Below are 14149 nucleotides of genomic sequence, written 5' to 3'. Positions count from 1 at the left end.
GCTTGAGGACAAGCAAGGTCTAAGCTTGGGGGAGTTGATACGTCCATTTTGCATCATGCTTTTATATCAATATGTATTGCATTATGGGCTGTTATTACACGTTATGTCACAATACTTATGGCTATTCTCTCTTATTTTACAAGGTTTATCATGAAGAGGGAGTATGCCGGCAGCTGGGATTCTGGGCTGGAAAAGGAGCAAATATTGTAAACCTATTCTGCACAGCTCCAAAAGTCCTGAAACTTCACAAAAGTCATTTTTGGAATTAATAAGAATTATTGAGTGAAAGAAGTACCAGAGGGGACCCTGGCCACGAGGGTGGGGGCGCCCCCCCCCCCCCCCCCCCGCCGCCTCGTGGGTCCCTGGTGGCCCTTCGGTGCCCCTCTTCTGCTATATGAAGTCTTTTACCCTGGAAAAAATCATAAGCAAGCTTACGGGATGAAACTCCGCCGCCACGAGGCGGAACCAATCTAGGGCTCCGGCGTTGCTGTTCTGCCAGGGAAACTTCCCTCCGGGAGGGGGAAATCATCACCAACGATCCTCTCATCGGGAGGGGGTCAATCTCCATCAACATCTTCACCAGCACCATCTCCTCGCAAAACCCTAGTTCATCTCTTGTATCCAATCTTTGTACCCAAACCTCAAATTGGTACCTGTGGGTTGCTAGTAGTGTTGATTACTCCTTATAGTTGATACTAATTGGTTAATTTGGTGGAAGATCATATGTTCAGATCCTTAATGCATATTAATACTCCTCTGATTATGAACATGAATATGCTTTGTGAGTAGTTACGTTTGTTCCTGAGGACATGGGTGAAGTCTTCCTAGTAGTCATGTGAATTTGGTATTTGTTTGATATTTTGATGTGATGTATGTTGTCTTTCCTCTAGTGGTGTTATGTGAACGTCGACTACATGACACTTCACCATTATTTGGGCCTAGAGGAAGGCATTGGGAAGTAATAAGTAGATGATGGGTTGCTAGAGTGACAGAAGCTTAATCCCTAGTTTATGTGTTGCTTCGTAAGGGGCTGATTTGGATCCACTAGTTTCATGCTATGGTTAGGTTTACCTTAATACTTCTTTTGTAGTTGCGGATTCTTGCAATAGGGTTTAATCATAAGTGGGATGCTTGTCAAAGAAAGGGCGGTACCCAAGCACCGGTCCACCCACATATCAAATTATCAAAGTAACGAACATGAATCATATGAGCGTGATGAAACTAGCTTGATGATAATTCCCATGTGTCCTCGGGAGCGCCTTTCTCATTATAAGAACTTATCCAGGCTTGTTCTTTGCTACAAAAAGGATTGGGCCACCTTGCTGCACCTTATTTACTTTTATTGCTTGTTACCCGTTAAAAATTATCTTATCACAAAACTATCTGTTACCTACAATTTCAGTGCTTGCAGAGAATACCTTACTGAAAACCGCTTGTCATTTCCTTCTGCTCCTCATTGGGTTTGACACTCTTACTTATCAAAAGGACTACGATAGATCCACTATACTTGTGGGTCATCACATCACTACATGCATATATTTTTGGTGGAAAGCTCTATGGTTACAGTTTTGCATAAAGTCAATTTTTTCCTACAACAAAGGAATAAATTTTATTTAACTATCATGGTGGTTGTTAAACATTGAGAAGGTTCCTCCAAATCAATCCCAATTAAGCAATATCAACTAACCCAACAAAATTAATTTGCAGTGATGAGATCAACATGATAATCCAAGAAACAAATACTCAAGATGTCCGTAACCGGGGACACGGCTAACCATGATTAGTTTGTACACTCTACAGAATTTTGTGCACTTATCCCCACAAGACTCGATCACCTCCGTTAGATTTCTCGCACTACATGATGTTTGAGAAACGGATGACCGAGACACGGTCTTTCAGAAACATTAACTCATTACTCTGGATGGACAGTTACACCTACTTTCCCCTACATCTGCTAGCCCACCACTGAAAGAGGTCATGCAACCTACTCAACTATGTTAGAGCCCATAATAGCTTGTGGCTGCACACGAAAGTTTCTAGCATGAATAGTCTTATGATCCCTTTGAGCTTTGGTGGTGAACCGTAGGATGATCACACGGGTACTCCGGGCTATCCTAGGAGAACACTAGATTCTCCAGGTGCCCGCAGCCAATCCACCCAGATGTGTATTCAAGTAGCCACCTTAAGTTAACCATTAATTAACAATTCTCACATATTTCATGGATACACTCACCCAATCCATGTCTATGAGCACAGCATAGCAATCCTGAGCATAACATAGAAGTAACTCCCAAAGGTTTGATAATAAAAAGACAATAGGCTCTACCGCATCATCTAATTCCCAAACCCACATGTTATCACCTCCTAATCATGCAATGTTTGAGGATTGGAACTAATGCATAAAAACTGGGTAATAAAGGGATATGATGAAAGTGTTACTTGCCTAGCTGATGATATGCAAAACCTAGAGACTCGTAGTAGCACGCTTCACACTCCGGGAATTCTATCACAAACAAACAATAGCATACATAAGCACTCAGTCTAGAAGGACGGGTAAAACTCAAATAAGAAGATCTTACCAGAAAGTTCAACTGCAGAACTCCAGTTTGCAAAAAGAATCAAATCAATCGGAGCAACGAAACTCAAACTACGAATGAAACAAGATTCGTTTACTAATCTAGACTAAAGTCAAATTTAAAGTACCAAAATCTTGTTCAAGTTGCTTAAACAGAAAGAGGGCTTCGAGACCAAGATTGAGGCGCTGGTTTCATCTAATTTGGAAAAACGAGCGAAAAGTTATACTAGAACGAAGATCAGGGCAGAAATCGCGATCGAAATAATCGCAGATAAAACCCTGGAAAAAAACAAGACGAACAGGCTAACGAACGTTCGTTAACAGAATCTAATCGGTGAATGGCGTTCTTGAAACGAACGAACATCCGCTAAATAACTAAACCAAAAAAAACCGAACCGAGCTATTAAAAAACAGATCTAGGTTATTTTTTAAAACAAACGGTTAACCGAAAAAATGAAACGGCCGCGGCGGCGGCGGCTACCTCTGGCAGGGCAGGGCGGCATCGTCGGGGTTCCGGCAGTGAGGGGCGACGGCAACGGCATAGGACGACGGCGGTGCAAGCGGCGGCGGCTGCAGCGATTGGCAGTGGCGGATGCGGGTGCGGGGCGAGGCGGCGGCGGTTGGCGGAGAAGGCGGCAAGGCGGTGCGGCTTTATAGAGGAGTCGGGGGGTACGGCTTGGGCGAGGGGGCATCCGATGGCATGGCGCACTCAGACTCCGGCAAGTCAGGGTCGCGCACGGGAGGGAGGCGGCGACGGCGATTGGGCCGGCCTCCTCGGCTGGGCTTCGGCCCAGTCGGGCAGGGAAACTTTTTTTATATATAAATAATTCCACCAAGAGAAAAATCCTAATAAAATATAAAAAACTAAAAATTCCAAAAACAATTTTCACCATCTAAATAAAATATTTAGAACAAAGTGAACATTTTTCTGGCCTAAAAATGCAATTTTGAAAACATGCATATTTTTCTAATTCAAATAAAATAGCAATAAAGTCCAAATAAAATCTTTTATTTGATTTTAACATTTTTCCTCCAATATTTCTTTTATTTTTGAGAAGTCATTTTATCCCCTCTCTTTTATTTTAATATTGGGAATATTTGTTAAGAGGAAAAATAATTAAAACCAAAATTATCCTCTTTTCAATATTTGAGAAAATTCAAATATGAAAGCAAATGAAACCACCAACTCTCTCCGTGGGTCCTTGAGTTGCTTAGAGTTTCTAGGATCAACCAAAATGCAATAAAATATGATATGCATATGATGTCCTATGTATAACATTCCAAATTGAAATTTTGGGATGTTACAGTAATAGCTCGATGGCCCATTTGGCTATGCGGCCCATGGCGTCCCTGTTATTACTGATGTCATTCAGTGGTACTTTGGATGCCACTGTGACCGAACATTCTTGGAAGTAGTGCTAAAGTTTGCGGGATGCCATGAAGACTGTGTAGGCTATCTTCTGATAGTGCGAGTATCGGGATTTGCAAGGTGTAAGGACCTCCAATACATAGCAAACTAATTTTTGGGTGGGGAATTTATGTCCCTCCCCCCTCACTCGACGACAAGGATAGCACTCACTACTTGGTTAGTTGCCGAAATGAATAATAACATAGGCTCTCCAACGCCGGGTGCGGCCAAGATTGGGTTACTTGCGAGAAGGGCCTTGATTTCTTCCAATCCGGCTGTGGTTGCGTCCATCCATTTGAAGTTATCAGTGCGGCGCAGTAGCTTGTATAGCGACAATGCTTTTTCTCCTAATTTGGAGATAAATCGGCTTAAAGCCGCAATGCACTAAACAAATTTTTGGACCCGTTTTAGGTCCGTTGGTATGGCCAATTGTGATAGAGCTCGGATTTTGGTTGGGTTTGCCTCGATTCCTCTATGGGAAACAATGAACCCCGACAACTTTCTGGCTGCAACTCCGAAGACACATTTTTCCGGATTAAGCCGGATGTCGTATGTTCAGAGATTCTCGAAGCTGACGCGGAGGTCGTCCACTAGTGACTCGACATGTTTTGTCTTGATGACCACGTCGTCCACGTATGCTTCGACTGTTTTGCCTATTTGCTTTTCCAGGCATGTTTGAATCATACACTGGTAGGTAGCCCCGGCATTTTTGAGTCCGAAGGGCATAGTATTGAAGCAGAAGGGACCGTAAGGGGGGGACCGTAAGGGGTGATGAATGCGGTTGCAGCCTGGTCTGATTCCTTCATTTTAATCTGATGGTATCTGGAATAGGCGTTGAGGAAACACAAAGAATCATGTCATGCGGTTGCGTCAATGATTTTGTCGATGCGGGGCAATGGGAAGGGGTCTTTAGGGCAAGCCTTGTTGAGGTCCTTGAAGTCGACACACGGGTGCCATGATTTGTCCTTTTTAGGTACCATGACCAGGTTCGCTAACCAATCCGGATGTTTGATTTGTCTAATAAACCCAGCCTCCAGTAACTTGGCTAGCTCTTCTCCCATGGCCTGACGCTTGGGTTCGGAGAATCGCCGTAGTGTCTATTTCATGGGTTTGAATCCCTTGATTATATTGAGACTGTGTTCGGCCAGTCTTTGTGGGATGTCGGGCACGTCTGAAGGATGCCAGGCAAACATATCCCAATTCTCGCGTAGGAATGCGCATAGGGCGGCATCCACTAACGAATCCAGCTGTGCTCCTATGGATGCTGTTTTATTAGGGTATGTCGGGTGCACTTGGAATTTTACTATTTCTTCGGCTGGCTTGAAAGAGGTGGACTTGGATCTCTTATCAAGGATCACATCGTCCGAGCAGTCCTTAATCTTGTTTTTAACAAGCAGGAATCTGGCCCAAAAGTGGTGGACCGTTTCCTAGGGCTGCTGCCACACATACATCAGGTCATATATATCTGGAGGACCTGAGTTGATTGGAGAGTATATATTGTGGTGGGTGGGTGGATTAAATTTTAGATCATGTCCCACGTTTGTGTTCGGAGCCGGCATGGCTTCCGAAGTGACCGGTTCAGGTCCGGTTAAGCGCAAAGGCTCTTGCGATCCTACACTCGAACCATAGTCCAGTGGGAGTAAAGTCCCTTCCGAAGGGGAAATATCTGGCTCAGGGGATTCGGGGACCCGAACATACATGGTCCTCAATATGGGGAGGGAGGTGTCTGCGGCCGGTTCCTGGACGATCTCCACGAAGTGGGTGGTCGGTGGGTGATTAATTTCCCTCTGGTCGGGCTTGAGCCCGATCCGATCATAGTCCGTTGAGACCCCCAGGGTGGCAATGCAGTCTAGAAGTTCCTTTAAGGATGAAACATCTGCCGTATCCAATTTTTTGGAGTACTTGGGGCCAATGCGAGGATGATGTCCGGTAGCCATGAGAGGAGTTGTGGGCTCGATGGCCGCGCGGGCCCTCATGGTAAAACCGCCGAAGAGAGGGTCTGCCCAGAAGCCTGGCACCCTCTGGAAGTGATATTGTCATTGATGACTAGGCGAGCCATGGATCGCTTTTTACAGACAGCACAGCGGAGCTCTCAATGAAAGCACCAATGTCGGTGTCAAAACCGGCAGATCTCGGGTAGGGGGCCCAAGTTGTGCGTCTAGGGATCAATGGTAATAGGAAGCCAGAGGACACAATGTTTACCCAGGTTCGGGCCCTCTTAATGGAGGTAAAACCCTACTCCTACTTGATTATATTCGTCGAGTATGAAGATTATAAGAGTTGATCTACCTCGAGATCATAATTGCTAACTCTAGATGTCTAGCCTATGAAGATTCCGATGATGATGATAAGTTACCCTCTACAGACTAACCCCTCCAGTTTATATACACACCGGAGGGGGTCCAGGGTTTGTACAAGGTCAGTTTATCAAGTAAGGAAACCTCCGGACTCTATTCTTGCCGTCCACGTATTGAGAAGTCCCATCTAGACACGGTAAATAATCTTCAGCTTGATCCTGTACGGCCCATGCAACCCGGCCCATACTCATGGCCGGACACCTGACTCATCAGTATAAGCCTTGCAAGCAATGTAACTAATGAGTTAGTTGCAGGATGAAGCATTACGGAATGAGTAAAGAGACTTGCGGTAATTTGATTGAACTAGGTATGCTGATACCGATGATCAAATCTCGGGAAAGTAACATACCGATGACAAAGGGAACAACGTATGTTGTTGTGCTGTTTGATCGATAAAGATCTTCATAGAATATGTAGGAGCCAATATGAGCATCCGGGTTCCGCTATTGGTTATTGATCAGAGATGTGTCTCGATCATGTCTACATAGTTCTCGAACCCGTAGGGTCCGCATGCTTAACGTTCGATGATGATTTGTATTATGAGTTATGTGTTTTTGATGACCGAAGTTTGTTCGGAGTCCCGGATGATATCACGGACATGACGAGGAGTCTCAAAATGGTTGAGACATAAAGAATGATATATTGGACGATGTTATTAGGACATCGGAAGAGTTCCAAGAGGTACCGGGTAAAAATAGAGTGCCGGAGGGGTTACCAGACCCCCCCCCCCCCCCCCGGGGGAAGCAATGGGCCATCATGGGCCATAGGGGAGAGAGAGGACAGCCCACAAGGGGGTTGCGCCCCCTCCAATGGGGAGTCCGAATAGGACTAGGGGAAGGGACGTGCCTATTGAATTCATGCACCAGCCAACTCATCCAAAAGTCCGAACTAATGAAGGGAGGTGAGCAATATATTTCAACACCCCCCTCATGTCTAGGCTATTTTAGTCCTTATACGTGGGATCGATGTAGGCCGTAGAATCATTTTATTTAATACTGTGTGGGCAGGGTCTTGAACTCAAGACCTCTTGGCTCGGATACCGTATTGAATTCATGCACCAGCCAACTCATCCAAAAGTCCGAACTAATGGAGGGAGGTGGGCAATATATTTCAACAGTGCCCCCCTTTCCCTCTCCCTCTCCCGCTCCCTTCCTTCTTCTCGTTCACCAAAGGGAATCCTACTAGCACTACCGCAGGATGCTGCTAATGCGACACTACGATCAGAGACCCCTTTGACCAAACTGTGTGCGATGCAATAATCGCAAATGGTGGTGTAGAAGAACCATCAAAAAAGGTGCAAAGTGTTTGCGATGACAGATGCATCAAACACGGTTCAGATTTTACTTGTGTGTGCGGTGCTGGGCATACGGTTGATCTAGCAGAACTATTTGCCATGAGAAAGAACAACAAAAATGGGCAGCCATATCAATGTGTGTGCGATATACGGCATACAGTTCGCTCCTAAGAACCGTTTGCGATGATTGAGGTGAACACAAACGATTCAACGTAACAAGATCTGTGTGATACCCAACAAACAGGTCGGCAATCAAAATTGTGTGCGATCATTATAGACAGCCCATACGGTCTTTTTTGTGAATTGTGTGTTCGTCAGGGCACTGTCGGATGTTGGGTTCCAGCATACCCTTAAGGTTCAAACTCTGGGGTGCACACGAAGATCTTCCCCCTACCGATCCACGTCCGATCGCCTCGCGAGAATCTAAGCTAAAATGATGAACAACATGAGGGACACAAGATTTATACTGGTTCGAGCCACCGTTGTGGTGTAATACCCTACTCGAGTGTGTGGTGTGGTGGATTGCCTCAGGGGCTGATGGTGAATAGTACAAGGGAAGAACAGCCTCGCGAGAGGTGTTCTTGAGCTGGCGTGATGAACTTCTTGGGTGAGTTCAATCGCCTCTCGATCTAATGAGCACCCGACACGTTCTCTCTCTACTGTGGTGGCTATCCCTATATATAGAGAGGCCCTGGTCCTCTTCCCAAATATTGAACGGGAAGGGCGCCAACAACGGCCATTTTGAAGGGGAACATCTAGTACAAGTTATCCTGACTACAGTTGGTCTTCGGCTGCCAAAGGCACTGGTGATGACGCCGTCTTGGGCTCCACGGTGACCTCCGTCCTGCCGCTTTGCTGGTCTTGGTCTTGTTGCACTGAAATGGCAACCTTTGCCTGATGCCTCGGTACTTCACGACTGTGCTTGCCCCCTTTGCACCAAAGAGGAAACAAGGACACTGCGCAGGCCGATGCCCGCCTGGCGCCTGCCTGGTCTCGATCGTCACGGCTTGCATCACGAGCACCTCGTGAGGTACCCTGCCTTGATCTCTCCGCCTCCTCGCGAGCCTGCCTGGCGAGGCCGTTCCTGAGGAAGTCTTGCGTCGTCCGCCCCGTGAGGCTTGGCCCCTTGCGAGGGTCTTGAGTCTTTCGCTGATGAAGATGGGCCATACTGGGCCACCACTTGAGCCACGCCGCACGCCGCAGGCACGCAAGTCTGGGGACCCCCGTTCCCAGAACGCCGACAGTAGCCCCCGAGTCCAAGGCGCACTCGGAATTGGCTTAGCAGAGAAGCGAAGGGGCAAGTGCGGAGCACCATGGGCCTCATCAGCCTGCGGCCTTGGGTGCCGCGTGGCAGTTGATTGGACGTGGGCGCCTCCGCTTCCCCATGCTCCCCCATTATGCGCCTGGCTAGGCGGCCACGAGGCTTGTACACAGTTATTCTCCCTTTGCTGCCTGCGCGCTTCTTGTTCCCTTTTCCTCCTCGAGCCTCTGCTTCCGCCTCCAATCCATCTTGAGTCCCTCCCCATTACCATTGCCATGGCGCCAACGAAAAAGGATAAGGGGAAGAGACCTGCGCCTTCGCCCAGCGCGCCTCCGGCGGCTGCTCCCGCCGTCGACAAGTCACTCATACTCAAGCCCTGGAGAAGGTCTGCTCCGCGCTTGCCTCTAGCTTCAATGAGTGCGGGAAGACGATAGTCTGGCCTGCGTCCCATGCCTCCTTCGACAGGATCGTCACGGAGGTCCGATTCTTTGCCGACGCCTTGTGGGCGGGCCTGGTTCCCCCCTTCTCCACTTTCTTCAATGTAGTGCTTTCCCATTACCAGATCCACATGATGCATCTTGGCCCCCAATCCATTACTCTGCTTGCTGTCTTCGCCTTCATCTGCGAGGCCATGGTGGGGATCCCTCCTTCCGTTGCCCTTCTGCTCCACTTCTTCTCTCTGCGCTTGTCTGACCCTTCCCGGTGTTCGGGATGCGTAAGCTTCCAGGCCGTGTCGGAGACGGCCGCCTCGGGGATCGATTCTGGCCTCCCACCTTTCGTGAGCAGGTTACAGGAGCGATGGCTGTATGTGGATGTTGGGGTGCCAAGCCCCCTGCTTGCGCACCCGACGCTGCCTGCTATTCCCAATCCTGGTTGGTGTCACAAGGAGCTTACGAGCCCGTGATACGTCTCCAATGTATCTATAATTTATGAAGCATTCATGCTATTTTATTATATGTTTTGAATGATTACGGGCCTTATTATACACTTTTATATTACTTTAGGGACTAACCTACTAACCGGAGGCCCAGCCCATATTGTTGTTTTATTGCATGTTTCAGTATTTCGAAGAAAAGGAATATCAAACGGAGTCCAAACGGAATGAAACCTTCGGCAGCGTGATTTTTTGGAAGATTATGACCCAGGAGACTTGGAGTGCAAGCCAGGCGATCATCAAGGGAGCCACGAGACAGGGGGCACGCCCACCCCCTTGGCGCGCCCTACCCTCTCGTGGGCCCCTCGAGGCTCCCCCGACCGACTTCTTTCACCTATATAAGCCTACATACCCTAAAAACATCGAGACAGAAGATAGATCGGGAGTTCCGCCGCCGCAAGCCTCTGTAGCCACCAAAAACCTCTCGGGAGCCCGTTCCGGCACCCTGTCGGAGGGGGAACCCATCACCGGTTGCCATCTTCATCATCCCAGCGCTCTCCATGACGAGGAGGGAGTAGTTCTCCCTCGGGGCTGAGGGTATGTACCAGTAGCTATGTGTTTGATCTCTCTCTCTCTCTCTTGTTCTCTCTATGGCACGATCTTCATGTATCGCGAGCTTTGCTGTTATAGTTGGATCTTATGATGTTTCTCCCCCTCTACTCTCTTGTAATGGATTGAGTTTTCGCTTTGAAGTTATCTTGTCGGATTGAGTCTTTAATGATTTGAGAACACTTGATGTATGCCTTGCCGTGTTTATCTGTGGTGACAATGGGATATCACGTGCCACTTGATGTATGTTTTGGTGATCAACTTGCGGGTTCTGCCCATGAACCTATGCATAGGGGTTGGCACACGTTTTCGTCTTGACTCTCCGGTAGAAACTTTGGGGCACTCTTTGAAGTACTTTGTGTTGGTTGAATAGATGAATCTGAGATTGTGTGATGCATATCGTATAATCATGCCCACGGATACTTGAGGTGACAATGGAGTATCTAGGTGACATTAGGGTTTTGGTTGATTTGTGTCTTAAGGTGTTATTCTAGTACAAACTCTTGCATAGATTGATCCGAAAGAATAACTTTGAGGTGGTTTCGTACCCTACCATAATCTCTTCATTTGTTCTCCGCTATTAGTGGCTTTGGAGTGACTCTTTGTTGCATGTTGAGGGATTGTTATATGATCAATCGATGTTATTATTGTTGAGAGAACTTGCACTAGTGAAAGTATGAACCTTAGGCCTTGTTTCCTATCATTGCAATACCGTTTACGCTCAATTTTATCATTAGTTACCTTGCTGGTTTTATATTTTCAGATTGCAAATACCTTTTCTACCATCCATATTGCACATGTATCACCATCTCTTCGCCGAACTAGTGCACCTATACAATTTGCCATTGTATTGGGTGTATTGGGGACACAAGAGACTCTTTGTTATTTGGTTGCAGGGTTGCTTGAGAGAGACCATCTTCATCCTATGCCTCCCACGGATTGATAAATCTTAGGTCATCCACTTGAGGGAAATTTGCTACTGTCCTACAAACCTTGCACTTGCAGGCCCAACAACGTCTACAAGAAGAAGGTTGTGTAGTAGACATCAAGCTCTTTTCTGGCGCCGTTGCTGGGGAGGTGAGTGCTTGAAGGTATATCTTTAGATCTTGCAATCGAATCTTTTTGTTTCTTGTTTTATCACTAGTTTAGTTTATAAAAGAAAAACTAAAAAAAATAGAGTTGATTTTGTCTCATACGCTTCGTCTTTTTAATATCTTTCGTGAGTATGATGGAAATGAAAATTGTGCTCAAGTGCTAGAAGAAGAATGCATGAAAATGCTTGGTACTAGATCTTTGTATGATGAGCATGATTGCAATGTTGTTAGTATGAACTCCTTGAATATCCATGATGCTAATGATATGCAAAGCCACAAGCTTGGGGAAGCTATGTTTGATGAATATGATATTTTTTTGTTCCCCAAGTTTTGATGAGAATATTTATTATGATGAAAGCATGCCTCCTATTTATGATGATTATATATATGAAAGTGTATTTGGAAGAGTGTCAACTTTATTTAGTAATTCCACTATCTTGGGAGAGGTTTCAATCGATTATGATGAGAACGAAGTTGCTACTTATGATGATTATTGTGATGAAACTTATGCTATAAAAAGTAGTGATGATTATATTTACAAATCTTGTCATGATTATGATTACCCTTTTTCTGAACATTACTCTTTTAATGTGGAAACATTTTTTAGTGTTCAAGTCCCTTATGATACTCCCACTATTCCGAATGAGAAGAATTTTGCTTATGTGGAGATTAGTAAAATTTCTATGCTTGTAGATCATGAAAATAATGCTTTATGTGCTGGTTATATTGTTGAATTCATTCATGATGCTACTGAAAATTATTATGAGGGAGGAATATATGCTTATAGGAATTGCAATAATATCAAGTTTCCTCTCTATGTGCTTAAAATCTTGAAGCTATACTTGTGTTACCTTCCTATGCTAGTTGATTATTGTTCCCATAAGTTGTTTGCTCACAAAATCCTTATGCATAGGAAGTGGGTTAGACTTAAATGTGCTAGTCATATGCTTCATGAGGCTCCCGTTATGTTTCAATCCTTATCTTTTATGTGAGCATCATTGTCATAATCATGCCTAGCTAGAAAGGCATTAAAGAAAAGTGCTTATTGGGAGACAACCCAATATTTATCCTTACTGTTTTTGTGTGTTCACATGATTATGCTACTGTAGTAATCATGTTTTATAGCTTTTGTTTCAATAAAGTGCCAAGTAAGACCTTTAGGATAGCTTACGGTGATAGTTGTGTTGATCCTGCTGAGAATCAGAAACTTTTGCACCCAGTAAATTAGTTTTGTTAATTCACAGAAACGTGATTATGATCTTATTCGTTTTGATCCAGATTGGTACATGAATTTCTTAGGACTTCCTAATTTTGTAGGATTTTTGGAGTTCCAGAAGTATACATTTGATACAGATTACTACAGACTGTTCTGTTTTTGACAGATTCTGTTTTCTATGTGTTGTTTGCTTATTTTGATGAATCTATGAGTAGTATCGGAGGGTATGAACCATAGAGAAGTTGGAATACAGTATATATTACACCAATATGAATTTAGAATGAGTTTATTACAGTACCTAAGTGGTGGTTTTATTTTCTTATACTAACGGAGCTTACGAGTTTTCTGTTGAGTTTCGTGTTGTGAAGTTTTCAAGTTTTGGGTAAGGATTCGATGGACTATGGAATAAGGAGTGGCAAGAGCCTAAGCTTGGGGATGCCAAAGGCACCCCAAGGTAATATTAAAGGACAACCAAGGGCCTAAGCTTGGGGATGCCCCGGATGGCATCCCCTCTTTCGTCTTCGTCCATCGGTAACCTTACTTGGAGCTATATTTTTATTCACCACATGATATGTGTTTTGCTTGGAGCGTCATTTTATTTTGTTAGTATTTGCTTGATGTTATTTAGAATAATGTTTTGCATCTTTATTTTCAATAAAAATGTCAAGGATAGCCTTTACCATGCTTATTTTGCTAGTATACATGTTGCTGTTTGAAAACAGAAAGTTTACCGCTGTTGCAAAAATTCCCTAGAAAAGTCAGAGAATGATATAATGATGAAACCTTTTGCATAATGAGATCTCAGAAATTTACTAAAGTGGTAATTTTATTTAATAATTTTTGGAGTTAGGAAAGTATTGATACTCTTGCATTCTTTATAGACTGTACTGTTTTGGCAGATTGCTGTTATGTTTGCATTGTTTGCATATGTTTGCTTGTTTAATGATTCTATTTAAGGATAGGAGTATGAAATATGCAGAGGCATTTAGTATGCAATGTTGAATAATAATTTTAGTGATTTTTACAGTAGAAAATGATAAGGTTTTGCATTGGTTTATACTAACCTATCTCACGAGTTCTTGTTGAGTTTGTGTGGATGAAGCTTTTGATAAAAAGAGAAACCATGATATGAGAGGAATTAAGGAGACACAAAAGTTCAAGCTTGGGGATGCCCAAGGCACCCCAAGATAATATTCCAAGAAGTCTCAAGCATCTAAGCTTGGGGATGCCCCGGTAGGCATCCCACCTTTCTTCTTCAACAACTATCGGTTAGTATCGGTTGAGCCTAAGTTTTTGCTTCTTCACATGAGTTGTGCTATCCTTGTAATGTCATTTTATATTGTTTTGCTTGCTGTTTGAATACAATACCAAGATCTGAAATTCTTTAATGAGAGAGAGTCTTCGCATAGTTACATAATTATTTAGCTACTCATTGATCTTCACTTATATCTTGTTGGAGTA

This window comes from Triticum aestivum, chromosome 1B (assembly GCF_018294505.1).
Source record: "Triticum aestivum cultivar Chinese Spring chromosome 1B, IWGSC CS RefSeq v2.1, whole genome shotgun sequence".
NCBI lineage: Eukaryota > Viridiplantae > Streptophyta > Magnoliopsida > Poales > Poaceae > Triticum > Triticum aestivum.
The sequence above is the reverse complement of the archived record's forward strand: the minus strand, read 5'-3'. Positions refer to the sequence as shown.